General features: G+C 40.5%; 2 pseudogenes across 1 annotated transcript in view; both read left to right on the forward strand.

The window, feature by feature from the left end:
* LOC131064599 (probable RNA-dependent RNA polymerase 1) overlaps positions 1-26,756 on the forward strand; it is a 148,261-nt pseudogene that overhangs the window by 40,562 nt on the left and 80,943 nt on the right. The gene's annotated exons all lie outside the window — the stretch shown is intronic.
* LOC131064600 (uncharacterized) lies at positions 23,610-24,940 on the forward strand (annotated as a pseudogene).

Genomic DNA, 26,756 nt, shown 5'->3' on the forward strand with positions numbered 1-26,756 from the left:
ACGGGGAAACTATTCTAACTATATACATGGAAAGGCTTCAAATGAAAACTAAGACTGGAAGTAACACTTAATAAATTGACCATTCATAGGCAAGGGAACGTCCTTGCCTTTTAAGGTCTTCAGTCAGAATGCATTATCTCCCAGAATTTCCAAAATCTGGAAAGGACCGAGCCAAAGATTATCAAATTTATTGTTCTCTCCTTTCCGTTCATGTGCTTTGTCCCAGCAAAGTACGAGGTCACACATGCAAAATGTTTTCACCTTTGCCCTTTTGTCAAACCATCGTTTGACTACCTCCTGATGCTTGACAAAGTTCTCTATGGCGTTGTCCCTCTTTTCTTCTAGACATAGCAGTTGGGACCACCTTACTTCAACAGTGTTATCAATTCCAAGATATTCTTGCATGAACTGCAAGGTGGTGATTCTCAGTTGCACAAGAAAACATGATCTAGACCATATACCAAGTGATAAGGTGATGTACCAATGGATGACTTAAGTCTTGTGCGGTCTACTCAAAGGCAAACCTTAGTTGGGTGTGCCAATCCTTTGGTTTTTTGCCGAGCAATTTTTTAATCACCTGTAACAGGTTCTTGTTCGTAGACTCGACTAGATTGTTCCCTTGGGGATAGTAATTAGATGAAAATTTTAATGTGATCCCATAATCAAAAGCCTAGATAGAAAATTTCAAAGATGCAAATGCAGGACCATTATCACATACTAAAGTGCGAGGACAACCAAAACGTGTAATAACATTCTAAAAATTTAACAACAGCATCAGCATTGCATTGTTTTAAAGCTTGAGCTTCAGAACACATGGTACAAGAAGGTGGATTGATCATATTGATAAAGTCGAGCGCCCATTGTGCGAACGACTTCACCTCCACGATCGATTGTAATGTTATTGTTGGCGTCCTCTCCTTAGTGGCAACTACTTGGCAAACGTGACATGTCTTCACGTGTTCGTAGGTGTCCTTGAATAGAGTAGACCAATAATAGCCTACATGTTCGTAGGTGTCCTTGAATGGAGTAGGGCAATAATAGCCTACCCTCAATATTTGATGGGTCGTGACCAAGCCTGATCCATGTCCCGTTCCAAACTTGTTGTGGAACTGTTATATAATGTGCTTGGCTTCCTCCCGATTTACGCACCTCTGGTAGATCCCCTTAGGTCCCTCCTGTATAGGATTGCTCCTTGCAGCATATAGCAACTTCTTTTCAACCTAAGAGCCCTCTTTTGCACTGCATTGAGGTGTGATGGACATCTTTGATTCAACAAATAAAAAGTAATGTCATCATACCATTCATTTGGTGAGACTTGCTCAAGTAAATATTGCTGACGTACAATCCCTGAGCACTCTGAAGCAAGCATCTGCGTTAAAGCTTGGCCTTAGACTAGCTTCATTGGTTGGATTTCTATATTATACTCCTAGATGATAGTCACCCATTTGCCTCTTCGTTCTCTCAACTCATTCTGCATCAGCAGTCTTTTTATAGCACCATTCAGAACTATGGCGTGTATTTTACTCCTCAGTATGTAGTGCGAGAATTTTCTAATAGCCTTGACCAGTGCGTATGCCTTCTTTTCCACGTTTGGGTACCTTAACTCAACATATTTTATGGGGGTACTCATGAATGCAATCAGATGTTCCCCTTCTTCATCTTTTCTCTGAGTTAAGATGGCAGCACAAGTATGCTCAAAAGAAAATGGATATATATAGAATGGCTTTAGATAATCCGGGCTTACCAAAACCAACACCTAGACAATGGCTTTAGATAATCCGGGCAAAAGCTTTCCTAGCTATTGGGGTCCATTCTATTTTGGAATCCTTCTTGAGCATGTGGTTTAAAGGCCGGACTATTTCTGCAAATCTGGTGATGAATTTTCTAACAAAATTTATCTTCCTGAAATATGATTTCAACTCTTTCTTGCTTGCGGGAAGGTTGATCTGTAGGATGACTTTAATTATGTTGGGATCAATTGATATCTCCCTGTCTGATAACATGGCTGAGTAACTTGCCTTCGGTCACCCCGAACATACATTTCTTGGGGTTTAAGGAAACCTCAAACTGTTGGCACCATTGAAATTTTTTTCTCAAATCATCAACATGGTCTTCCCTTTTCTTTGAAAACATAGTTAAATTGTCCATGTAGATGATTATGCACTTGCCCCCCAGGGCTTTGAAGGCAATGTAAATGATGCACTGAAATGTTGCACCTGCATTAATCAGCCCAAAGGGCATCTGTCTATATGCAAACACCCCCCATTTGGTTGTGAATGTTGTCTTCAATATGTCCTCATACTCAACCATTACTTGGTTGTGCCCAGAATACCCATTGAGAAATGACTTCATTTGGGACCCATTGATGATCTGCAACACTTCATCCAAAGAGGGAAACAAATAGTTATCTTTCTTTGAGGCCTTGCTCATATTGCGAAAATCCACGCACAATCTCATTTCACCGCTTTTCTTTCTCACAGGGACAAAGTTTGCAACCCATGTGGAATGTTTGACTAGAAAAGTGATGCGGGTAGCCAATAGCTTCTTCACTTCTTGGTAAATTAATGGCTCTAAAAGAGCATTGATTGGTCGTTGCCTTTGCTTGAATGTCTTTGCATCTGACTTAAGTAGTATGGTGTGCTTAATGATAGAGGTATCATAGGTCTTCAGGTCTTCATACCCCCATGCAATAACATCTGGAAATTCTCTCACGTTCCTGAGAATTCCATCTTTCTCTTGAGCCATGCACACCTTTCCAATCAGCACATTCTTCTCATTATCTCTTGTGCCTACGTTGACCTTATTGCACGTGCCACATTCAGAATCACTGTCTTTATGAGACTTCAGCTAATCCCAGTCAAATATCCTTTCCAACTATACCATCTCTTGGGGAATAGTGTTTATCTTGAGATTCAGGACACCTTCAATATAAATTTTCGCCTCTTCAAGCTATTCTTCATCGATGATTTGTGCGGAAAACACATTTGAGCTTGTGATGAAATCTAAAATATGCTTATCGTCCTCAAATACCTAGAAATTGGTGATATTGTCAGGGATGGAAGGGACCGACGTCAACTCAACAGTTAACTTTTTCAAACTACCAAGGAATCAGCTACCTGATTCTATGATCTAAAAATAGTTTTGATGTTAAAAGCATCAGAACTTTCAATTAAATCCCACACGGGGTTGCGGTAGCAGTTCAGTCTCTTGTCATGACAAGTGTACTACTTCCCGACCTACCTTTCCACCACCTCTAAATCTCTGAAGCAATGCAGTACTCGCGCTCCCTTGTGGATTGCTAACAACAGGCCATGAACCAGAGATTCATATTTTTCCATGTTGTTGGTGCAGTGAAATTGCAGTCTATAAGTGGCCAAATAAGCTTCACCATTGGGGCTTATCAATTCGATTCTGGCCCCAACTCATTGCTTGGACTTAGAACCGTCAAACCTTAAGGTCCAAGTCTAATTTGAATCTGACAGTGTGCAGATCTGAGCCTCCAAGTTCTGATTTTCATGACCTTTGTGTTGGAAAACATTTTCTGGACTTGCAGGAGAAATAGCAAGTATTTGCTGTAGCATATGTGATCTTAACGTATTTGAGTGCCTCTTCTATACTTGATCTAATGCTCTCTTGCACAACGAACATGTGATTTCAAAATGTGCAGCGTTGTAAACTCTACATCAATTAGGCAGAAGTAAATCTTCAATAGGAACTCTATGACCTAAGTGTTGTGCCTACTCTGCACACTTGTAGACAAAGTTTTTGAAGTTGTCAAACAACTCATTCTCTTCTTGGGATGATATAGCATCATCTTCATCTTCACGCACCTTGGTGCTTTCTACAATTTTTTCTGTTTGCAATTGGTTCTGAACATTGAACCAGTAAAAATTCATTGATCGAGCCCGTATCAGGCCGGTAGGTTCCTAGATTGGACTCTAAAAATAGAGTCTCATTTGTTTGATTGTACCTTGTGATCGCTAACTTAAGTCTGGGTTTAGAATCTATCTTGATTTGGTTTGACACACCTCTCCAAGGTGGCCACATGTGGGTAAAGCTTGAATGTAGCCATCCATTGAGGACTTGGGTCCATTCTCTTCTTAATAACATACCATACGCATTGGGGATGTCCACAACTTGGATATCAATATACATTTGTATGTGTCAATCCGCTGCCAGATGCATATGGATGTTGTTCAATTCACCCACAACATTTACTTCAGTTTTATCCAACTGAGTTACCTTTTTGTTTATCTTGGTGGGAGTGAGGCCTAGAGCATTGCATACAGACAATGGCATGACATTGGTGAAGTCCCTGAATCTATCAAACAATTATGCAGATTCTTGCTAAAGATTCTAAGTGTTAGTAGGAAAAAGGAGGTGGCTCTAGCTTTTTTGTGAATATGTCAATTGTGGACTCTAGCTGGGCCACTTCATTATCCAACACCCCCTTAACCTAAGCTTTTCCTCCGGTTCTCACTTCAACATTGTTCCTTGCAGGCTCATTAATTGGAGACTCCACCTGTGTCACGCGGTTCATCAATGCACCTCTAGCATGCGTTGCCCCTCGATCCCTTACTTTGTTGTTATTTCTCATAGGATTCTCAGGCAGAGCTCTCTGACCTGGGTGCTCATCTCTCCTCTTTTCTTAGGTTTTCAGGGTTTCTTTAAGGCTGCACAACACTGCCTCTCTAAATTTAGTAGCCCTCATCAATTCAGCCAATGACAGGTTGACATTAATTTTTTTGAACTCTTCTTCCACCAATTGGCCCAACCTATTAATTTCTGAATTATCAGAGGACCGTTTTGCTTGGGCTGATCTTGTGGTTGTTGCTTGGTTTGGGGTAGTAGTTGATTGATTTAGGAAGGCAAGTGCTCTAGGGGCAGTTGCCGCCTTTTGGGGTGGACCTTGGTTCACATATTGTTGTGGTGCCTTTGGGTACCTTGGGTTGTTATTCGCATTGTGATCTGGAGGGACTTGAATGTCCTTTGGAGGGTTAGATGTGGTATGCAGGCCACTATTACTATTTTGGTTATTGTTATTGTAATACCCCAGGTTGCCACATTGGTATTGCTAGAATGCATTCACATCCACAAGCTGGCTTACATCAACTACTTCATTTTCTTCCTGATTTGGTAAGAAGAAAGGAGGGATGCAACTTTCTAGGACCATAGCCGTGTCATATCTAGGTGATGGTACTATCTTATAACTAGTGGGAGGGGGTGACGACTGAAAATCAGTGTTTTCAACCTCTTGCTGAAATATATTGGCTGCCACTTGGAATTCGTTGCATTATAGTTCTGAGTGTTGATTAGTGTTGTGTAACCTGCACCACTTTGATAGAGCAACCTTTGCGAGAAATACCTTGTCTGCTGGTCTGTTTTCAGCAGCTGGTGGGTTATCAAGTGGCGTAGGAACTCCACCATTGTTGGGGCGAGTGTTCCATGTCCTATTTGGCCTTTGGTAGTTCTGGTTTTGGTACTGATTTTGGTGTTGATTCTGGTGCTGATTCCTTTGCAAGTTTTGCAATTGATTGTTTTGGTTGCATCGATAAATTACCTCGGCAGGGAGTTTCTTCATTTAATCAGTCAACTCCTTCATTTCATATTTCTCTTCCCATGTCCAGGTGAATTGGACAATGTTTTGCAGATACACAAGGTGGTTAGAAGGTACTTGGGATATAGGTGGTCTAGGGTGGAGTACCAATTGGTTGGCAGGGGCTAGAAGTTGGCATGTAGGTTGTGGGATTTGATTCATTATAGGTGTATGATGTGCTAAAGCTTGGCCTATCCCATAGATTTGGTTGGGCATAGTGGGTGCTCCCAGATGAAGCAAGGGTCATGCGACATTTTGGCCTAAACCTTTGCTAATCTCCATGGCCTTGGCATATTCTTCTATCAGGGTGGTTGGTGCAGGATGAGACTATCAGACAAACATAGCTGTTAGATTGTCCAAGGCTGAATAAGAAATTTCCCTAGCTGAAGCACCACTAACCACATAGGGGTCTTGCAATTTGGTATAGGCTTTATGAAATCTGTTATTGAAGGAGCTGCTTGGCTCATGCTCCTGTCTCTTTACCTTTACGAACTGTTTATACAACTCTGTGAGTGTGATGGGTATACCATATTTGCCTGTGAAAGCAGTTTTCATCTTCTCCCAAGAATTAATGGATGAAGTTGGCAGGTGGATAAACCAATAAAACACATCTTCCCCTAAAGAATAAGGAAAGAGCCTACACGCAACATCAGTGTATTCAATTTGCCTATTATGCAGTGCACCCTCAAAGATTTTTATATGCTCTTCAACTGTCCTGTTTGGGTCATTAACTTGGAATATTGAACAAAACTTATCCGAACGTTTGGGCATGTCATGATAATTAGTGAAGAGTAACGGGGAGAGGTTGTCAACCAACCAAGTCGCACCATTTGGAGCAGGTTGGTTATGTGCCATTTGTGGCTGAACTGGAGTGATTGGAGGAGCTATTTGGACAGTAATTACTGAGACTGTGGGTTGTTGATTTGAAGAACTAGATTCACTTAGGTCTACAACCCTGCGATACTGTCTACGCCTATAAAATTGTATTCCAACAAAACTTTCACGCTTAGGAGTAGACCTTAGGACCCTTTCAAACCTCTACGGAGAGAAGGAACTGATTCTATCCAGCTTGGGCCCTCCTTCTAGTGCCAATTTTGTTGATGTGGCAAAAGTCGTATTTCTACTCTTTCGATCAACACAAAATAGAATTTTGAGGTAATCCCATTCTCTCTTGCATAAGGAGGCTTCTAGTGCTACTGAACTGATCACGAGACGACGACCTCAAGGTTCAAATTGTCAGTTATTGACTGTGGGATAGCTCAATGGTTCATGTGTCTTCCTGGTATATACAAAGGGACTTACGTTAATGGGTAGGATAGGCTTCAAGGTTCTATAAGGCATCCCTAAGATTCTACAAGTCTTATTCTCATCAGATTTATGTTGAACATGATGCTGCTTGACAGATATTAACTTCAGATTTATAAAAAAAAGGAAAAAGAGTAGGGAAGAGATACTAAACTACTCTAACTAAAACAAAATATACGGGCAAATAGATAGAAACTTTAAAATTACCATGTTTTGCTTCACCAGTTAGACACTAGGCAGAACTTGGTGCAATCTTCAAGGGGAAACCAAGTTTTAAAACTATTACATACTGTAGCGTCCTAAAATTGCACCCCTTTGCGATTTCAACCACATTGGATCCTTACCTTAGCATTTGCGCCCCTTGGCCTTCTTGGGACCTGATTATGCTCATGCCCCTTCCATATTGCATCACATGGCATTCATTTGGCGCTTGGCCCTTGCCCCAAAATAGGGTAGGACCAGGGCATGGTGTCTTGGTCCTCATCCCCCTCATTTTTGGGCCCCTTACAACCCTTTTTCACATTTCAAACTTGAGTGGGAATTCCCTCTCTGTGTTGGCTCATGTTGGAAAATTAATTAGTTTTCTTAGCGGGGAAGTATATAAAGAGGATTTCCCCTCTCATTTGAACATCCACAAGAATCAAGAAGTATTGAGCACATACATGAGATCAATAAATCAAGCATTCAAGAGCAATTGAGCATTTTCAGTCTTCCTTCAAGCCTTAAAGCAACAATAAAGTCAAGATTCAAGCATTGAAGTGGAGATCTACATCCTATTTCATGAAACCCTAATTCCATGCATAGGCAAGCAAAACTTCACAAGGAGGCATCGTCATTCAATTTTCGGTCATAATTCAACATCTCCCTCAAAAGGAGATCCTTTCAGTCATTTCAATCACATTTATTTCAATTTCATGGTCAATTCCAAAACCGGGGTTTGACCTAAGGCAAGCCCCTATTCCCAACCTATTTCCCTTTCTTTCTGTGTGCATGAAACAGGTATAGAGCTGTACTTCTCAGAATAAGCTTCATTCATAGAGATGAATCAACCCTTTTTGACACGCAAAAAGTTCAGAGGACCGTGGTGCCACATCCTAGTCCCGACTTTTTAGGAGCTTCTTCGAGGGTTAGATCTGACTCAGCTTATACTACCCAATTCCAACTACCCAACTCGATCCCAAATCTGTAGCTCACTGTTTTCTCAGTTCTCTCTTCATTTATCAGCATTTTACTCCAATTCAACATTTCAACTTACAAAAGAGAGGAAACCCCACGACAATTAATCAATCCATTTAGTATTCAGTCCTTAGTCTGATTTGTGACTGAATCTAGTGGATTCCCTTCCCTCTTTTGAATCTAATGGGCTTTCAAGCAAAATTGATTTGGTGATTTCTCCCTTCTATGTTGCAAATTGCCAAATCCAATTTTAACCATTACAAATACAAGCACTGAATCTACAATATACATTCATACAAGCATTTAATAGTCAAACTAAATTGACTAACCATACAGGGGGATTGACAGTGAGTCAATCCTTAATGGTATGAACGTAAAATTTCCATCAAATATCTACCCAAATATACTATTTGTAAATAAAATGCATAGCAGAAATTTAAATATGGAAGAAGGGAACCATGCATTCACAAGGAACATATACAACTTGAAATTCCATTAATCCTGTAAATATTTCGGCAAAGTTTTAGCAACAATTCTGAACTTCTTACAAAAATAAGGGAAAATCAGTCCCCTTTAAATAGAGTTTCAAAACTTGGATGAATGGTTAGGATTAAAACAAAACAAGTGGCCCAGATTCATCCAAAAAAAAATGCCTACCCATACCTAGTTAATATGGAGCATACCTTTCAACTAACTTAAAAACTACCAGCCATAAAGCTGCCCCCCAAAAGTGCATTACACGGAGCTCAAAAATTGAAACTGTGCTTTGGTAGTTGGGGAGAAATAACTAACTTTGTGGACTACACTTTTTATCATCCCAAAGTAGATATTTTCCCCTTTTACAATAAAAATTCAGTTTCACCTTTTAAGTACCTTTTCCATATGTCTCGACTTGCAGCTCCCTCTGCCCGAACATATTCTTGGAACCTTATGTAGATGGCCCTTATCTCGAGTACAAGGGCTGTAGCTATGCAGTTGATTCAGAACATGATGTCCTCACAGTAATTTTTTACCCTTTACAGATCCAACTCCCAATCCTCTATGTTGGTCTCGTACTCTCGCATTGTTGAATGCAGTTTGTTGGCCACTACCATATCATTCTTGGTATATGGAGCCACTTCATCATTTTTTAGCCGACGTGTCCAACATATTCTTAGCTCGTTATATTCCATCTTAGGCCTCCAATCACCAACCAAATTATATAGAAGCTATGTACAATTAGTTCCAATACTTGCTAAGGTGCTCTCACAGTCCTCCCATCCATCATCAAAGAGGTCCATGTGGTTCCTCTTTAATCGCATAGTTTGGTACTAGTTTGCAAAGGTGCTGAATTCATCGGGTTCGATGATCTGCTGGCCTGTAGGGATTTTGGAGAAAGTCCAGAATAAGGTTGTCATGACTAGAAGTGAGTTATTAACCACCTCCCTTAATTTCTAGAGCCCCTCCATGGTGGATGATATTGCCTGGGTGGTCCGATCTATTTTATGCTCCAAAAAGGTCAAACCCCAGAGTGTTTGGTTTCCCATTTTCGTTACCTCTTCGAACCACTCCCGCATTACCATGTTTGAAGCTATCAACCTTTCAAATTCAACAGTTGTCCTTTGTGCTAGTGCCACGGGAGTGTTGACGTGTCTGAAATCGCATTGCTGCAAACTCCATACGGCCAACATAGAATAGAATAACCAGCTGAGTATCCTATCCTCTCTTGAGATAAGGAAGTCCCTATGCTGCTTTTTTTATATTTGATCAAAGGGGACGACCTCAAGGTTTCTTTTGTCAGGTCTTGACTGCGGGATCTCTCAGTGGTCTGATGTGTTTATGCTGGAAACACAAGGGGGACTTACGTTGAATGGGTAATTTATAGATAAGTTCTCTGGAACTTTCATAATCTTTCTATCAAATGATTTCGGTTAAGTTGATACTGTTTTAATTGGACTGCAGATTTTCTGGATAAAAAAGGGGAAAAAGGAGGGAAGGATAGGGAGAGAGAGAGAGAGACATGAAATGTAAATTCTAACTAAGATAGCAAATCCAGTCAAGCAGATAGACACCTCCAAGAAACTAGATTGAACATCACCAGCTACTTAAGCACAATGTTTGCATAAATCTAGTGCAATCTTCAAAGGAAAAACAAGATTTTCATGTTATCAAGTACAATATTAGAACTTTTACATTCATAGTACGTGTTTGATAACCGAACTGAGCATGAAAGGTCCAGATTAACCATGCAGAAAGAAAGGCAATCAGCCGTTCCCTAATGGTGTGGACTACAAGGATTCTATCAGATGCTTGCTTGAAAATGCTATGTAAAGGAAATAAACATAACTGAAAGATTTCTAAATTAAGTGAAGAAGGAGACCATGCACTCACAAGGAAACTTGAAAACAGTCTTAATCTTTTGCATTAATTCCTATAAAATTTCGCTAGAGCTTTTGCAACAATCCAAGAACTTCTTACAAAATGAGGGAAAACCAATCCCTTAAATAGACTTCAAAAAGGATGAATGGCCTAGATTTAATCTAAACAAGTGGTCCAGATTCATCCATAAAGTATGGCTTCCCATACTCGTAAATGGGATGCAAATATCAACAACCACCCCAACATGGGCAATAACTACCCAAAAAGGGATAATTAAATCAATTTGAAATAATCCAAAAAGGTGTATCAATGAAGTTTTACATTTTGTTGACTAGAAGTCAAATGTCACCTTTTGGTGCAAAAGAGCACTTTTAAGATTTAGAGGGAAAAAAACACTTTTGAGAAATTACTTTCTCTATTTCAGTCTCACACTCCTTTTCTAGAAATTGATCTTCGCCATGCAAATATTCCTGCCATAAATCGCGACCTGCCGCCCATTCCTCACGAACGTATTCTTGGAACCTGATGCATAACTGGAAAAGCAGACTGAACGGAGGCATGGGAGGATGGCGAATTTTGTATTGCATGCCTTCGAGATACTGGTCCACGTGCTTTAAACCGTCCTTCCAGCTGGAGCGATTACGCTCAAAGCATAATATGTCTGAATGGAACTGACCAGCAAAACTCAAGTCCTTAGCAGAATAGGTAATCCTATCCGTTCCCAATCTTTCTTCCCAGTCTGGCTGGATTGCATTATCGGACAAGTCGTTTATCCATCCTGAAACCATTGATCGGAGGATGGTCTTACCTAGTTCTTGCATGTTTCCCAGAATCACTTCACATGCGTCACTCTCTTTGTCAATAATTTCTTTGGTGTTGTTCTTCATGGTGATAGTCCAGTACCATTCCTTAAGAAAACTGATGTTATGAGGATCTAGGATGGCGGACAATGTAGGAATCTGTGCGTGTGTCCAGAAAAGAGCTCTCATGAGGGGAAGGGTAGTGGCAGCCACTTCGTGCATGTGAAGGGATTCCCTCTTTACCTCTAATAAGTTGACTAGAGTGAGCTCCTGATGGAGGGCCATTTCTTTTACTTCCTTAAGGATTCACTCTCCCCTTTTCTTGATGTCTTGTATCCATTCCCTAATGGCCCTTGCAGTGTCCCGTACTCCTTCAAATTCTGTTGTGGTCCTTTGCGCCAATGCCATCGGGGGAATATGGGATTCGGAGGCATTGTGTAGTGGCCTTAGGAGCTAATTGATGTATCCCTCGGCTTGCTCAGCACGAGCCCGATACATGTCCTTTTCAGCCGTTATCTCTTCGAGCTACCTGAGTATATTCTGCACTGAATCCTTAAATTTTTCAACCATTCTTGAGGCATTGTCTGGGCTGATAATAAGGTTAAGTCTGCATTCTATTCTTTGACGTTCCCAGCTGACTCACCACAGATTTTTAGCGGCTCGGCTACTAGAGGAGTGAAAGAGGTGCGAAGCTCTTTGCTTGCAGCTAAATTTTCCCCTATTTCACTGAACAACTGTCTGACATCTTCATGTGATGGTTGTTCCTCAGTCCTTTCGAGCTCATGAGTCTCATCTATCCTTTGCTCTCCTTTGACGATGGAGTCATCTTTGGCTGTATTGTGGAGCAGCAACTCGTGGCAGCTCTGTTGAGTAGGTTCATGCACTTTGGACCCCTGGGTGGACGGAATCTCTCCTTCCTCTATTTGGTTGCCCAGTTCGGTTGATTCGAGGGCTCTTAGCTCAGCTTCCAGCATGTCAAGTGCGGGAGGATCATCAGTCCCAAATGCATCAATGTCACTTTGAGAAGGCGGAGCAGGTATATAATCTAATTCCACTACATCGTTGGACGAACTGGGGTCCTTTGACGATGACGTGACCTCTGGTCTCTTTATAGGAATCTTCTCCCTTCTTGTTCTTTTGGATGTCTGAGTCCCTCTGCAAGCCTTAGCCCTCTTTCTTTTCTCTAGTTTCTCAGTTTCTTCTCGGGGTGCACTAGACGTTCCCTCATCTTCGGAGGACTGAGAATCAAGGCTACCCATTAGGTGGTAAGTGAATTGGACTCCTCCATGTATTAGCCTCTCAATCTGCTGATGTAACCATTGATCTGTGTACCTTGCTGGGGCTGCCATGACTGCCTTGAAATCAGTGATTGGGTCCTAGGACCAATCAACACCTGGCAAGAGATGCCTTACTGCTTCAAATTCTCGGACCTGGAGGCAATTCCCTGAATCTGTGAGCTGATCTAGGACCCGACGGTATTCAAAGTCACATTTGCCGCACACTCAGCCTAGAATATTCACGTTTCCGGACCTCATAGTCATCAGAACAATTCTTCCAATAGTCTTCAACTGATTCCTTTGCTCTGTACCGCCTGCCATAGGCTCTTTTTGCTAGATTATCATGATCGAAATATTTTCTTGGAAAATGGTCCTGTAGGCCATAAGAGGCTAGCTCTGCAAGGGATTCCTCTGCTAGGGTAGGGGTCTTTAGGTGGACATCGTGGTTGCCTATGATCATGGGAAATGTGAATCCAGCCTGCTTACTTTCTCTGAGTAGGATGCCGGTCGGGCGTGACTGCCTTGCGACCTCCATAAGAACTTTGTTGTCGGTTGGGTACCGTGGAAGTCGGAGAGGAGCACCATCAAAGCCTACTATTCGGATATAGGAGAACCTTGGGAACTAAATGAACCAGGCTCCATACCTCTGTACTAGAATAGTAGCTTGCTCGGAGAGCCTTATATGTAATCCTCCCTGCATTAGCCTGACCAAGCGCATTGTGAAGGTATCATTGACACGCTCATATTGGCCAACTGCATAAGCTGGGCTGCTCTTTTCCCTCTGAGCTATATCTTGGTAATGCAATTGCGGGTAACAATCATAGACCTTTACTTGGTCAGGCCCATTCCCGATTTCACCTTTCATTATCAAACCTAGCAGTGGCTGGTTCTTGGCGATCATATAGACCAAATAAGAGGTCATAGTGAAGTATTTCTTCGTTTCAAGCTCAATCAACTGAGTGTGGATGTTGTCGCTTATGATCTGGGCCCAGTCAAACTTAGACTTCCCAGCGAAGACTTGTTCTGTGAAATAGAACATCCACTCTTCAAAATAGTTGGATTTAGGAAGTCACATGACTCGGCTGAGTAATGTGACCATATCCCCATGTTCATTATGAAAATCACTTCTGGGGGTCTTTTTCACAATTTTGGCTCTTGGAGGCCTTTTCTCCTTGTACCACTCTTCGTTGATCAGTGCTTTGCATCGGGCCGGATTCATATCATATGCCCCTTGTGCTTCATCTATAGTTGTGGCTGTGGGATTGTTTGGAAAGGGAATGTCAGATGCATCGCCAATGGCCTCAGGAGTGAAGTTGGCAATGGTCATGTTCTCAAGGAGCACCAATCTGGAATTTGGCTGATAGTGTCGGGCGGCCTCTACCACTAGCTCATAGTTCTGTACTGCTAGAGGAAATCCTGCCGCTTGGGCGATGCCACTTTCTACCATCTGTCTAGGCTTGCCATATGCGTTAGGTGAGAAGATCCGATTCTTGAAGTCTTGAATGTCAATATGGCCAAGGTCGGTATCATCGACATTGTCCCAGACGCTCTGCACTTTTGACTCCCTCAATCCTCCCCTCTGATATTGATACTTCATCCTTTCAACCTTGCGCGGGATATCTGATTTGGATGCTCGTGATGTCTCGACTGCAGCGGACGTTTTTTGATGATTCTACCACCGATTTAGGCATTTATCCTGCACAGTCGGACGTGAATTACAAGGCGATACACAAAGAAGTAAGGCGGGTTAGATAGAAAATACCCCAGCATTTAAAGGTTAATTCAAAATTTAGATTGGACATGGAGTGACATTTCTAGCTAAAAGGGCTTGATCAATTTTAAACCAAAGTATTCATGAAGATTTTGATCGCGCATTTATACTTAATATTTTCTGGATTTTGGATTAATTTTCAATAGAGACAAAACATGAGAAATTCTCCTAAGTTTGAAAATGCAATTCCTGGCTAAACCTTAGGAGTGAATTCTAAATTTTGACTACTTTGAACAACGTTTTACAAGCAAAAGAGATGCAGATTTCGAAAATTGAAGCATTTTAATTAGATTTCGCACACATGTCTGTTTGATTTATAAGCATTTCAGATGATCAAGGAAGACAGAGCATACTTACCTGACGAAAACGGATGGTGAAGAATTGCCCGGCCTTGCTGCGTGAAGGTGAATGGACGTTTTTGCAAAGTTTCGAATTCCAACGGTTATCTCCTTGATTTAAATTTCTCGCGGTTGTTAGATGAAAGAGAATTTATCATTTTAAATGGTTCTTTTACCCTGGGTAATTGGCAATCTGAATTTGAATGATTTGGGATAGTTTATGTAGCGTTTTACCTTGAATTACCTTAGATCGCGCGAAATTAGCTTTCTTTCCCTTTCAAAACCGGACGTGGTCTCCTTTACACGAAATGCAACAGCGTGGAGGGGGTTTCATCAATTTTGAATTTCTATATCTGGGCCTATGCGCAGCGATTTCGGAGAAGTAGAGGACTTTAGAATTTCAAATGCTTTTACCTTTCAACTTCAAACCTTTTGGCGAATGTGGAGGCCCTTCCAAAACCCACACTTTGCATTTGCCCAGCCTATGTGAACTTTGGAGCATATGGATGTCTCTTTCTGCGATTTTCAAATAACTTCGGCCCTATGGGATTTCGCGATTTCTTTTAATGCCTCTGGCGAATTTTAGAGTGCTTGGGGTTTTCGGCGAACTGGAGATTTTCGGAGCACTTAACCCGGATGCCCTCTATGCAAACTTCGGAGCATTCAACACCTTCTGCGATTTCGGAGGTTTCGCACTTTTGCCCCTTTGGAGTTTTGGGCATTTTGAAGCATATTTTGAGATTTTGAAACAAAATTTGGAGCTTCAATGTTTTTTGCAACTTATCGAAATTTCGGACCTAAAGAATGATTTTGTAAAATTCGGGGCTCTTGGATGTTTTCGCTATTTAGAAGAGTTTTCGGACCCTATGCCCATGTTCGTAAATTCGGAGCATTTGAACCCTTTTGCGAATTTCATCGCTTTTTCAATCTCGGCTCTAGGGTCTGAAAATGGAGGTTCTAAGTGTTTTTCGGACCAAATCACATATTTTGCAAGATTTAAAAGAAACTTCAGACCTTTTCACATATTTTGCAAGATTTTGCGTTTTTCACATTTCGCCCCAGGGTCCGAAAATGGACACTTTAAGTGTTTTTCGGACCAAATCACATATTTTGCAAGATTAAAAAGAAACTTCGGACCAAATCACATATTTTTCAACTTCGATATATTTTCCAATTTACCCCCCAGGGTCCAAAATTGGGGACTTAAGGCGAATTTCGGACCTAGACCATCCTTTTGCAAATTTCGGAGCTCTCAACACCTTTTGCGATTTGTCATATTTTGAAATTTCGGAGCTAGGGTCCGAATTTGGAGGTCTAAAGTGAATTTCGGACCTAGAGGAGCTTTTTGCAACTTTTAACATTTTTCAAATTTCACCCCAGGGTCCGAAAATGGACGTTTTAAGTGTTTTTCGGACCTTGAAGGTCTTTTTGCAAAATTTCGCACTATTTCGCATTCTCCAGTTTTCGCCCCAGGGTCCGAAAATGGGCATTTAAAGTGATTTTCGGACCTAAACCCACCTTTGCAATATTTAAAAAAGCATTTTCGGACCAAGTAGGAAATTTTGAATTTTGAAATTTTTGCCCCAGGGTCCGAAATTCGGCCCCTTGGGCGATTTTAGCAACTTTTTAACTTTGTGAAATTTTAACCTTTTGGCCTCTGGGTCCGAAATTCAGCCCATAAGGCATTTTTGGGAACTTAAGCAAAATTTCAGACTCTAGACCAAATTTCGCCAGATCTACAAATTTGGGTTTCGGAGGCTTCGGAATTCCAAGGCATTCGGGCAAGTTTTGCAACCTCGACACTTTGGTCAGGAAATTCGCTCCTTCATCAGCAGGCGAAAATCATCCTTTACTCAAATCCCACAAACATCGCAGAGACAAACCTTATGCAGTCTACTTCATAGCTCTTCGTGTGAAAAAAATGGCGACTTTGGTCCTCGTGCAACCTTTAGACACACTGCTCTTGCTTGGCGGGCTTCGCCAATTTCCATCACCTTACGTCTATCCAAGGCGATTTTCAAAATTTTGAACAAACTCTCGGCATTCGTGCCCGAGGGCTAGACTAGCCGGGAGGATTATCGGCTCTTTTCCTTGACATCATCACTTACGGACCAGTCGCAGACTCGCTTGAAACTATGCAAGACACTCTATGCGAAACCCAACAGGGCGAGGATGAAAGGCTCAAAAAAAAAAAGGAAGGGGGGGACCCTGTCGGCGACAGGGAATGTGTGCAACGCACAACAGGGAGGAACATATGCCTCTTCAGCATGTTGCAATGGTTTCAGTAGATGATCAATGTAGCTCTCATCTTGCTCAACACGTGCCTTATACATTTCTCTCGCAGTAGTCATTCTTTCTAGCTGCCTTAATATCGTATCCACGAAATCCTTGAATTCCTCCACTTCCTCACTTTTAGTCGCCCTTCCCATTGGGACTAACATAACATTGTAATCAACCAATGCGACCTCTTCAGTGGACTTGCCTACGGGTGGAGTAGCAATGTGCATGGTTTCGTTCCTTTGAGCATCTTTAGTCACCTTGGAATATGTCCTTGGTTTCTTCTTTTTTTTAACCTGAGGTTGTTTTATTCGGGAGAATAGGTCTTCTAAGATTATGGGTGGCCTTACGGTGGATTTCCTTTGGGATCGGGCCTGCAACCATGCATGAGGGATAGACTATCTTGAAGTGACAACCAACTCCCTGCTTTGCTCTCCTGAGGCTACATCTGATCCAGTTTCTATTCTTGGCTGATCAGTTAGGGAGAAAGGCTGATTTTCCTCTGTATTCTGTTCTTTTTCTACAATTGAGTTCTCTCCAACTTTGCTCAGCAATTATCGAGGAACCTTAGTTCCCATTGTCCGTTATCTCTAGGGAGGTCTTCGTCTTTGTCCTCCTCTTTACCCTTATCCTTATCCTCATTCTTTTTAGCAGCTGCCTCATCATCTTTATCACCTACCTTTTCTTGTTCTTTCTTTTCGGCATCTTGCTTGTTATCTTATTCATTGGGTTGCATCTCCCCTTCTTCAATTTGGTTCTCAGGCCCATCGAGATCAATGACCCACATCCCAGGCTCTTGCACGTTAGGTTATTGTTGATCTACTACTTCAATGACATCTGAATCAATTTGTTGTGTGGGAGGAGTGGATTGGTGCTCCAACTCAGTTACATCTTATGTTGCATGGGTATCTTCTGGTGAGGTGGCAGCAGACGGCCTCCTTATTGGTAATTTTTCTCGTGCATGGGCCTCGAGTGATTGGATTTTATTCTTCCTAGACTTGTTTAATGCTCGCATCCCTTTACTAGCCTTCGCCTTCTTTCTCTTCTTTTTTGGCTTCTTCTCGACCTCTTCTTCTTCCTTTTGTGCAACACTTGATGCTTTGTCCTCGTCTGATGAATGGGACTCAAGGCCACCCATCAGGTTATAAGTGAATTGTGTGCTGTCACGGGTTAGCTCTTGAATACGCTGATGGATCTAGGCATCAATATGTCTCTTAGGACCCTCCATTATGATCCCTAGGTCCGTGACCGGATCTTGAGACCAATTGATGTAGATTGAGCCTAGAGTACTCTCTCCTACGAACCTCGAAATCATCTGTGTAGCTTGCCTAGTAATCCTCTATATTCATTTTATGCTTATAGTGGTGACCATAAGCTTTATGTCCTAGCAATGTAGGATCAAAGTTCTTTCTGCGGCACTGCGTTTGCAGGTAATAAGATGCCAATTCTTCAATTGATTGCTCGACTTGTGCAGGGGTTTTGAAGTATACATCATTATCCCCTATTGCCATTGGAAATGTGACCCCAACCATTTTCTTGTCTCTAAGGTCTTGCTCGGCTACATGTGCCTGCCTGGCAACCTCCAAGAGCACCATTTTGTCAGTGGTATATCTGTGGAACCGGTAGGGAGTGCATTCAAATCCCGAGATTCTCAAGGAAGAGAATCGGGGAAATTGAATATACCATGTTCCATATTTCCATATTAGTGTGATGGCCTGCTTGGATAACCTTTGATGCAATCCCTCTTGCATCGTCCTAAACATGCACATGGTGAAGGCATCATTCACATGCTCATATTGGCCTACTGCATAGGCTAGGTTGTTCTTCTCCCTCTGACTTATGCTGTAAAAATGCAGTTGAGGGTAGCAATCATATAACTTCATCTGATTAGGCCCGTTGCCAATGTCACCCAGGCAAATCAATCTCGACAATCTAGAATGTCTTGCGAACATGTATACCATATAAGAAGACATTGTGAAATATCTCTTCTCTACAAGTTGGACTAGTTGCGTATGGATGTTGTCACTGATGATTTGGGCCTAGTCAAACTTGACCTTCCTTGAAAAGACCTTTACGAAGTAAAACATCCATTCCTCAAATATATTGGAGTGAGGGAGTCCCATGACTCGGCTGAGTAGAGTAACCATGTCTCCATACTCCTTGCTGAACTCACATCGGTAGACTTTCTTGAGGATTTGGTGCTAGGGGGCCTCTTTTCTTCAAACTAGTTTTCATTCATTTTGCCCTTGCACTTATTGGGATTCCGATCATATATAGCTTGAGATTCCTCTATTGTTACTATGATTTCTTCCTCATGCAAGGGGATATTGAAAGTTTTCTCCAATAGCCTCAGGAGTGAAATATGCCATCACTGCCCCTTTCACCAATACCGCCCTTCTATCAGGCATGTAATGTTTTGAGCTTTCCACAACAAGCTTGTAATTTTGGACAGCCTGCAGGAATCACACTGCTTGTGCAATTCCCCTTTCCACCATCCTCTTCGCTCTCCAGTTGGGATTTGCAGTGTATACTCTATCCCTGAACTGCTGGATATCAGTGTGCCCAAAATCATTGTCGTCCACATTGTCCCAATTACTTTGGACCTTTGACTCTTGCATCAACCCCTGATACTCATATTTCATCTTTTCCAACTTGCGGGGGCTATCAGCTTTGGATGCTTGGGACATCCCTGGTGCGTCAAGTGCCTTAGAGGAATCAACCACCTTGGGAGGCATCTACCCTGCACATCAGGGCATGAATTATGAGGCATATTTAAGAGTATAAGCATGGTTAGCGGTGCCCAACAACGGCGTTAGTAGTGAAATCATCAACATAATGATGTTAAAATAGCATGATGGCGAAATTTTAAAAGTTGTAACTTCTTGTTCCAGTTTTTCAGATTTGTTGCATGGCTGGGAATCTTGGTTTTGGCACGGTTCAAGTTTAAAATCTGCTGGTTTTGAGTGCGTTTTGGCAGCTTTGAACTTTCTTGAAACTTGTTAACTTATGGCATTCTGGGTTCATAGTTGTTTTCCAAACCTAAGGAGATTTTTCAGCATTTTGAGGGGTTTTTGAATGATGTTTTGAAGTTTTCACTTTTGGCTGCATTCTCTGGAAATTTTATAAGTTGAGTATGTGTAGTGTGGTCATGGGTTATTGTTGTGTTCATTTGACCTGGGGGTTTAGGTTGAGATGCAATTTCCAAAGTATAAATCACGTGCAAGCGATTTGGCTAACCCTACCATTTGAATGCAACATTTTACCAACATTTCCAAAAAAAATCATGGAACTTTACATATGTGAGCGAGTCATAAATGCATACAGTCAGACAAAATGTCCAAAATCATGTGGATATCTAAGGGCCTCCAATTCCAACGTCGAACAAGGGCGATTGGGAAGGAAAAAAAAACTTTAAAACATCTGTGTTCTTCCTCTTGTGATAGAATGTTTTGCCTTGGCACAGTGGATTTGGGCAAATACTCGACATTTTAATAGGAATATTTTGGATTCGCCCTTCTCATTTTCTCACAAAAAAAATGCAGACTTTGCCCTTTAATTGCTGAGTCCAATTGTTTATCGACTTCAAGGAAAGACTTTGGTGATTTAGTTGCAAATGGAAAAAGTAGTTGCGATTTGAGGTGATCAAACCCTCCACTTGTTCGACCTTTTCTCGAGATTAACTTATCCTTTTTACTATGCGTCGTTGAACCATGTAATCTGACTTTGCCCTTTGATTAACATTTTGCCATCGCTTCAAAGGGGAAAACTCAGTGATCCTAGGCAAAACTGCCATAAACCCTTTACGTTTTTAAAACGCTTTTGTCATTTTCTTTTATAATTCCTTACTTAGCATTTTTAAGGGAAAAAACTGACGATTGCAAGCCAAAGTGTGAGAAAGAAACACTTACAACTTTGCGATTTATGCTATTATCGAGCCCTCCCTTTATCCTTTCTTCACTTGAACGCTTTAATAGCAAAACCTTGACGACTCTAAAGGTAGAAAATTCAGCTATTGCAAGCAAGACTGTAAAAAGGAAACACCCTATATGCCCTTTCGGATTCCTCTTTACTTCACTTTGCCTTAACTCTTTGCGTTTTAAAGGGGAATTTTTGGCATTTTTGGACAAAAGTGCCGAAAGTGTTGTCTTACGCTTTAAAACATCTTCGTTCCCTTTTTTATTTGTTACTTGGTCGCTTTAAGGGAGAAAATCAGGCAATTTGGATGCAAATGCAAAAGGTTGCTTCATGTTTCGTATTTCATTGGAAAAGCCCCCCTTTATCCATTTCGCCAACTTTAGGGAGAAAGTTTGGCGATTTTATGTGAAAGCGCAAAATGCCTTAAAAGCTCCCCTCTTTTCTTTGGCTTTAACTTAACTTATTGCATTCAAAGGGGAAATTTAGGCAGTTGAAGGATAAAGTGCCAAAAGACACTTAAAACGTTTTCCCCCTTTCTTCTAATTCAATGTTTCACTACTTAGGGGAAAATTTTGGCATTTTCAACCAAAAGTGCCAAAAGCTTTTTCTACGCCGAAGCTTACAAAACTCATCAAATTTCCCTTCCTTGGACAAAAGCTTGACTAGCACAATGCCATCACAGGGGCACTCTTGAGAGCCTGGATTTGATGAAATTTTGGAATCTCAGCTTGAGCAACCCTTCTCAAATCCTATGGCATCCTTCAACCAGACTTCCTCTCTTTCACATGCCACTCTACCAACTAGACAAAACTCCTACTCGGGACCTCGGCGAGCCAAACAACGAAAGGGGGTCCCCTTCGACGATGGGGAGTGTGTGCAAGGCACAATAGTACTTAGTCTTATAAAAGCTTGTGGAGAGTTCTAGCTATATGAGTAATCCTTCCAAATACCATTAGATGTCTCTACAATAGTTTGTTGCTATCAATATGTTGTCTACGTTAAAGAGTGTCTAGAGTTGAAGTTTTTTTTTACTAGGTTGTGAAGTATTAACTTGTAGATCTGCTCTATAAATTTGTGTTTATTACTTTGAGAGGATAAAGAGCACAAAGAATGTTGGTACATGGTCAATGAATTATCCATCAAAAACAAAAGAGAAGGAAAGAGTTGCAAAGCTATTTTTAGGGTTGTTGATATGGTTATCTAGATATGGAGTTATACCATAATGCAAGAAAAAGGATAACCAAAGTGGAAGAAAAGATTAATAGAAGCAGAGGCACAATCTAACAAAGGACTGGCAAAATGAATTGAAACAATTAAAGCTTGAATTAAAGAGTTATGGTACATGCTGGAGGATGATGAGGCATACAACATTAAGAAGCCAAAGAGAAAGAAATCTACATCAAGGACATTGAAGAGTTGTGAGAACGTGAAAAATAATGGTAAAAATAAATATTCACTTTGTGGGCATGAGCCACTCTCAGAGAAAAAAGTCATTGAGTCAAGAATTAGACAAGGAGTGGAACTGTTAAGACAAGGATAAATAGAATTCTTTGAAGATCTGGCATAAATATTAATGGATAAGAGACCTTTGAATGAAATCTTCCAAGAGTCACGTAAAGCATACATATTTGAATGGGATGAAAATGAAGAGATAGTTGAGTTAGATGGAGTTGTTGATTTGTGTTACCCCAAAGAAGGGGAAGGAATTGAAGATTACAATGCAAAAAGAGAAGAGTTGAAAGATTGCAATGAGAAAGAATGCAACCTATCACAAGAAGAGGCCCAAATTGTTGTAGCAGTGGAAGTAGTCAGCATTGGAGAGGAATATGCATCAGAGATGGAGATCTTTGGGAGCTCCATATGTGATGAAGATTTATTGGTTTTAGAGAGCACAACTTGGTAAAAGCATCTAGAAGAATGTCTAGAGGATTCCATTAGTGATGAAAATGGAGTAAAAGATCTTCAATTCCTTGAAGAAGGAACAAGGATGATTGAGGCAAAGAGTAAACATATGTATAGTTATGGTATAAAGGACAATGTTCAAAAGTATTGTTATCTAAAATTTCATTACCCATGTAATTTTAGCCAAAGGATGCATATTTATCAAATGATTGCATTTACAAAAGGTACATTGCAGTGTTTAAAAAGAAAAAAGGCGTATTTTTCATTTGTATTGAACAATGATAGATTACAAATTGAGTTCATGCATCTGAAGCATATTTATATACACTGAGTTTCTTAAAACCTCACACAAGCCGTGAGCTTAGCATTTCTATCTTTCCTACATATCTGAAACAAAAAAGGATAGAATCAAATAATGAGTGTGAGGATAACCAGTCATTGTCTTGGGTTGCTTTGACTAGTTATTGCCTGCCCCGTTGCCCTTATGGATGTTTTCTCGATCTTCAGACTCTGAAAAACCCCTACTTTCCTGCACAAAAGAGAAGAGGTGTTAGATCCAACAGATCTAAGCAATGAAGGATTATCCTACAACATATCATTTATCATAGCCTATCATATTTCTGTTTTGAAAAGGGCGGGAAAGATAAAGACACAAATCACTGCTTCAGGAAAAAGAAATGTTTATGCTAATGTGTTTGTTTCATGTGCAGATAATTAGTTACTCTAATTGGCATGTGCCCCTGACCGAGGCTCCCTTCGGGTATGAGCCTGACATACCCTTTAGAGTAACTAATCTCAGAATATCAAAGTGGAATGATGAAAAAAAAAACCAACTGAAGTATCAAAGGGACATGTTTGTTTTAAATATGAAACCTTTTACTTTACTATTCATGATATGGCAGAGAAGGTGGTGGGATGGGCTGTGAGTCGTCATTTGCAGAATGATGGTGAGCCAGTCTTATTCAATGGAAGACTGGTTATAACAGCAGAAAGCATGCAACAAAGCCTTACAGAGCTACTATCTGTGCAAAGAGCTTCACCGATGAAAAAATCATTGAAGGATGTTACTTGTGACAATGATTTTGAGAAAATACTCCTCTCTGAAGTTATACCTCCTGATGAACTGGGAGTTACTTTTGATAGTATTGGGGCACTCGATAATGTTAAGGAAGCACTTAGGGAGCTCGTTATGCTTCCATTGCAGCGGCCTGAGCTTTTTACAAAAGGACAATTACGAAAGCCTTGCAGAGGATTGCTCCTCTTTGGCCCTCCTGGAACTGGAAAAACGATGCTTGCAAAGGCTGTAGCCGCGGAAGCAAGAGCAAATTTTATTAATATCTCAATGTCAACAATTACATCAAAGTGGACTGGTTATAACAGCAGAAAAGTATGTCAAAGCAGTATTCACTTTGGCTAACAAGATAGCCCCAAGTGTAATATTTATTGACGAGGTGGACAGTATGCTTGGAAGAAGAGGGAAGGACTCAGAACATTCAGCTATGCGTAAGCTAAAGAATGAATTTATGGCTAGTTGGGACGGTCTTCGAACTCGGGATAAGGAACGAGTACTGGTTTTAGCAGCTACAAATCGACCTTTTGATCTTGATGAGGCAGTTATCAGAAGGTTTCCAAGGAGGTTAATGGTTGATCTTCCTGATACTGAGAATCGGTCTAAAATTCTTAAGGTTATCCTTGTGGATGAAGACTTGGCACCAAAATTTAATATGGAAGAATTGGCTGCTGTTACTGATGGATATTCAGGAAGTGACTTGAAGGTAGTCTTTGTTGACAGATATTCTTATAGTTTGGTGCTTTCTGGGGAATATCATTTCTGATCAAAATTTATATGAGTTTGTGTACAACTGCTGCATATGAACGGATACGTGAGCTATTACATCAAGAATCTAAGGAGAGAGAGAGAGTAAAATCTGAAGGACGTCTACCTCCTCCAACCACTAAAACACCAGAACTGCGGCCCATAAGCATGGATGATATGCGCCAAGCTATGGAAAAGGTTCGTTCCAGTGTCTCTGCAGATGCAAGAAGCATTCTCGAATTGCGGCAGTGGAATGATGAATATGGAGAAGGGGGATCGAAGAAGGTGATGACATTAAGTTATTTCATGTGAAGTTGACTACATCCTGTAAGAGATGCTAGGTAATCAGGAAGATAAATCAGAGAACATGATATTAAGAATGTTCGGGTGGAGATCTCATAAAATATTATAAGAGATTATTTGCAATTATTTGCAAATTTCTGGAAGGTTGAGAAAACTGTCCAGTAAATTGGGTTCAGTTAGGAAAGCATTGGATACATCAGGAAATGAAATATTATTTTTGAGTAAGAAATTAAAAGATAGCACAGTCTCTAATGAGAATTTGAAGGAAGAACTATCCAAAATTTGCAAGACAGCTGAAACTTCATTTGCGGCTTTGAATGCGCAAAAAAATAAAAATGTCAGCAGCTTTAAGTAGCAAATTAGAGGCATCTGAAAGGAGTTTATTAGGAGAGAAGAAAAATAATAGGATGCTTCAAAGAGATTTTGAGGAAGCCACAAAATCGAAGGAATCATTTCCATACCTGTAGATCACGAACCCTCATGAAAAAATCAGAATGTCAATGGCGGCACCAAACCCTCGAGAACCTTCTTTGCTTTTCGCATTTTGCAAAATGAGAAATATGATGGAGTGCGAAACTTTTAGGGTTATAAAACCCTTTGTCATTTTTTATATTCTCCCTCAAGTCCGTTGGGCTTTATTATATGCAATATAATAAAAATCAAACATATTCGATAAAATAGATGTTGATTAATATATCAAATATGTTTTATTTTTATTATATTTTTGTTTTCATTCTTGGTCAAAAAGCTGGTATTTCTTTGTAAAAAGTATTTAATTACAATGCAATTATAAATTGTGATTGAATATTATTATTCGAAATGTAAAAGGTATATCCATATGCAAGAAGGAGACTAAGTCTTTTGACTTAGTTTTGAAGGAGGAGTTAATTCAGGAGAGATAAGGCTCTCATTGAAGAAGTCTTTTCAGTTTGGAGACATAAGGAGAGCATATAGGATCATGCATAACCACTTGGGAAACATTCAAAAGGAGTTGAGATAATTTTGGAAACAAGAACGTTTTTTATAGGAACATGAGGTTATTTAAAACCAAATGGAGTGAATCTAGGGAGGTTGGAGCACTTTTAGGTAAAGGGTCGAAGTTGGACTTTTCCACCATTTTGGGGAGCTTTTATTACATGGTTAAGTGTTTTGAGGTTGTTTCTAGTGATCTTTTGGGTTGGTTATTTATTAAGGAAGACTTTTCCAGGTTTATAGCCCTCTTTGGTGTCTTCTAGACTCCTCTTTTTGAGGCACTTTTCTTGCATCCGACCCAATTAGTTGGGGGTTTTTTGTACTTAATGCCTGAAGACACTTCATTTGGAGTGAGTTCAGATTTATGCAAGAATAGTGTTTTGTGAGACTTTTTTCTGTCCTTAGCATTTTTCTTTTGCACAGATTCTGTAACTCAGATTTGGAGATATAATATATGAAACAACATCTTTTGGAGCGATTTTCTATGGAATCAAGCCTTGTTATCCTTCCAATTTTTTTTGTGTACAAGCATGATTGATGAAGCTAAATTTGTGAGTAATATTACTCCTTGTTTACTTGTCTCAGTCAGTACCTTAATATAGGAACGTATGTATGTTTGCAGGTCATAGTATGTGTTTTAAAGTTCAAAATTTTTGAGTGAAACATTATTATTTCCTCATTGGTTCGTCTCAAGACCTTATTATGAAATACTTATGCAAACGTATAACAGGAAAGAAGTGTTTATCAATTAAAGTAGAATATTGCAGACTGAGATCAGTTTTTATTATTTGTCTCTCACATTTTGGGTGTATCACCAGGTTCTAGTTAATTTTAGTTCAGTTTTAAGTACCATTTCTGTAATTTCTTATCCTTTACCCTGCAAAGTCAGTCCAATATTAGAGAGTATCAGGTGATTATCCAATAGGAACCGGCCTAGGAACCGGAGGTTT

The sequence above is a fragment of the Cryptomeria japonica genome, chromosome 2, assembly GCF_030272615.1.
Source record: "Cryptomeria japonica chromosome 2, Sugi_1.0, whole genome shotgun sequence".
In the NCBI taxonomy this organism is placed as follows: domain Eukaryota; kingdom Viridiplantae; phylum Streptophyta; class Pinopsida; order Cupressales; family Cupressaceae; genus Cryptomeria; species Cryptomeria japonica.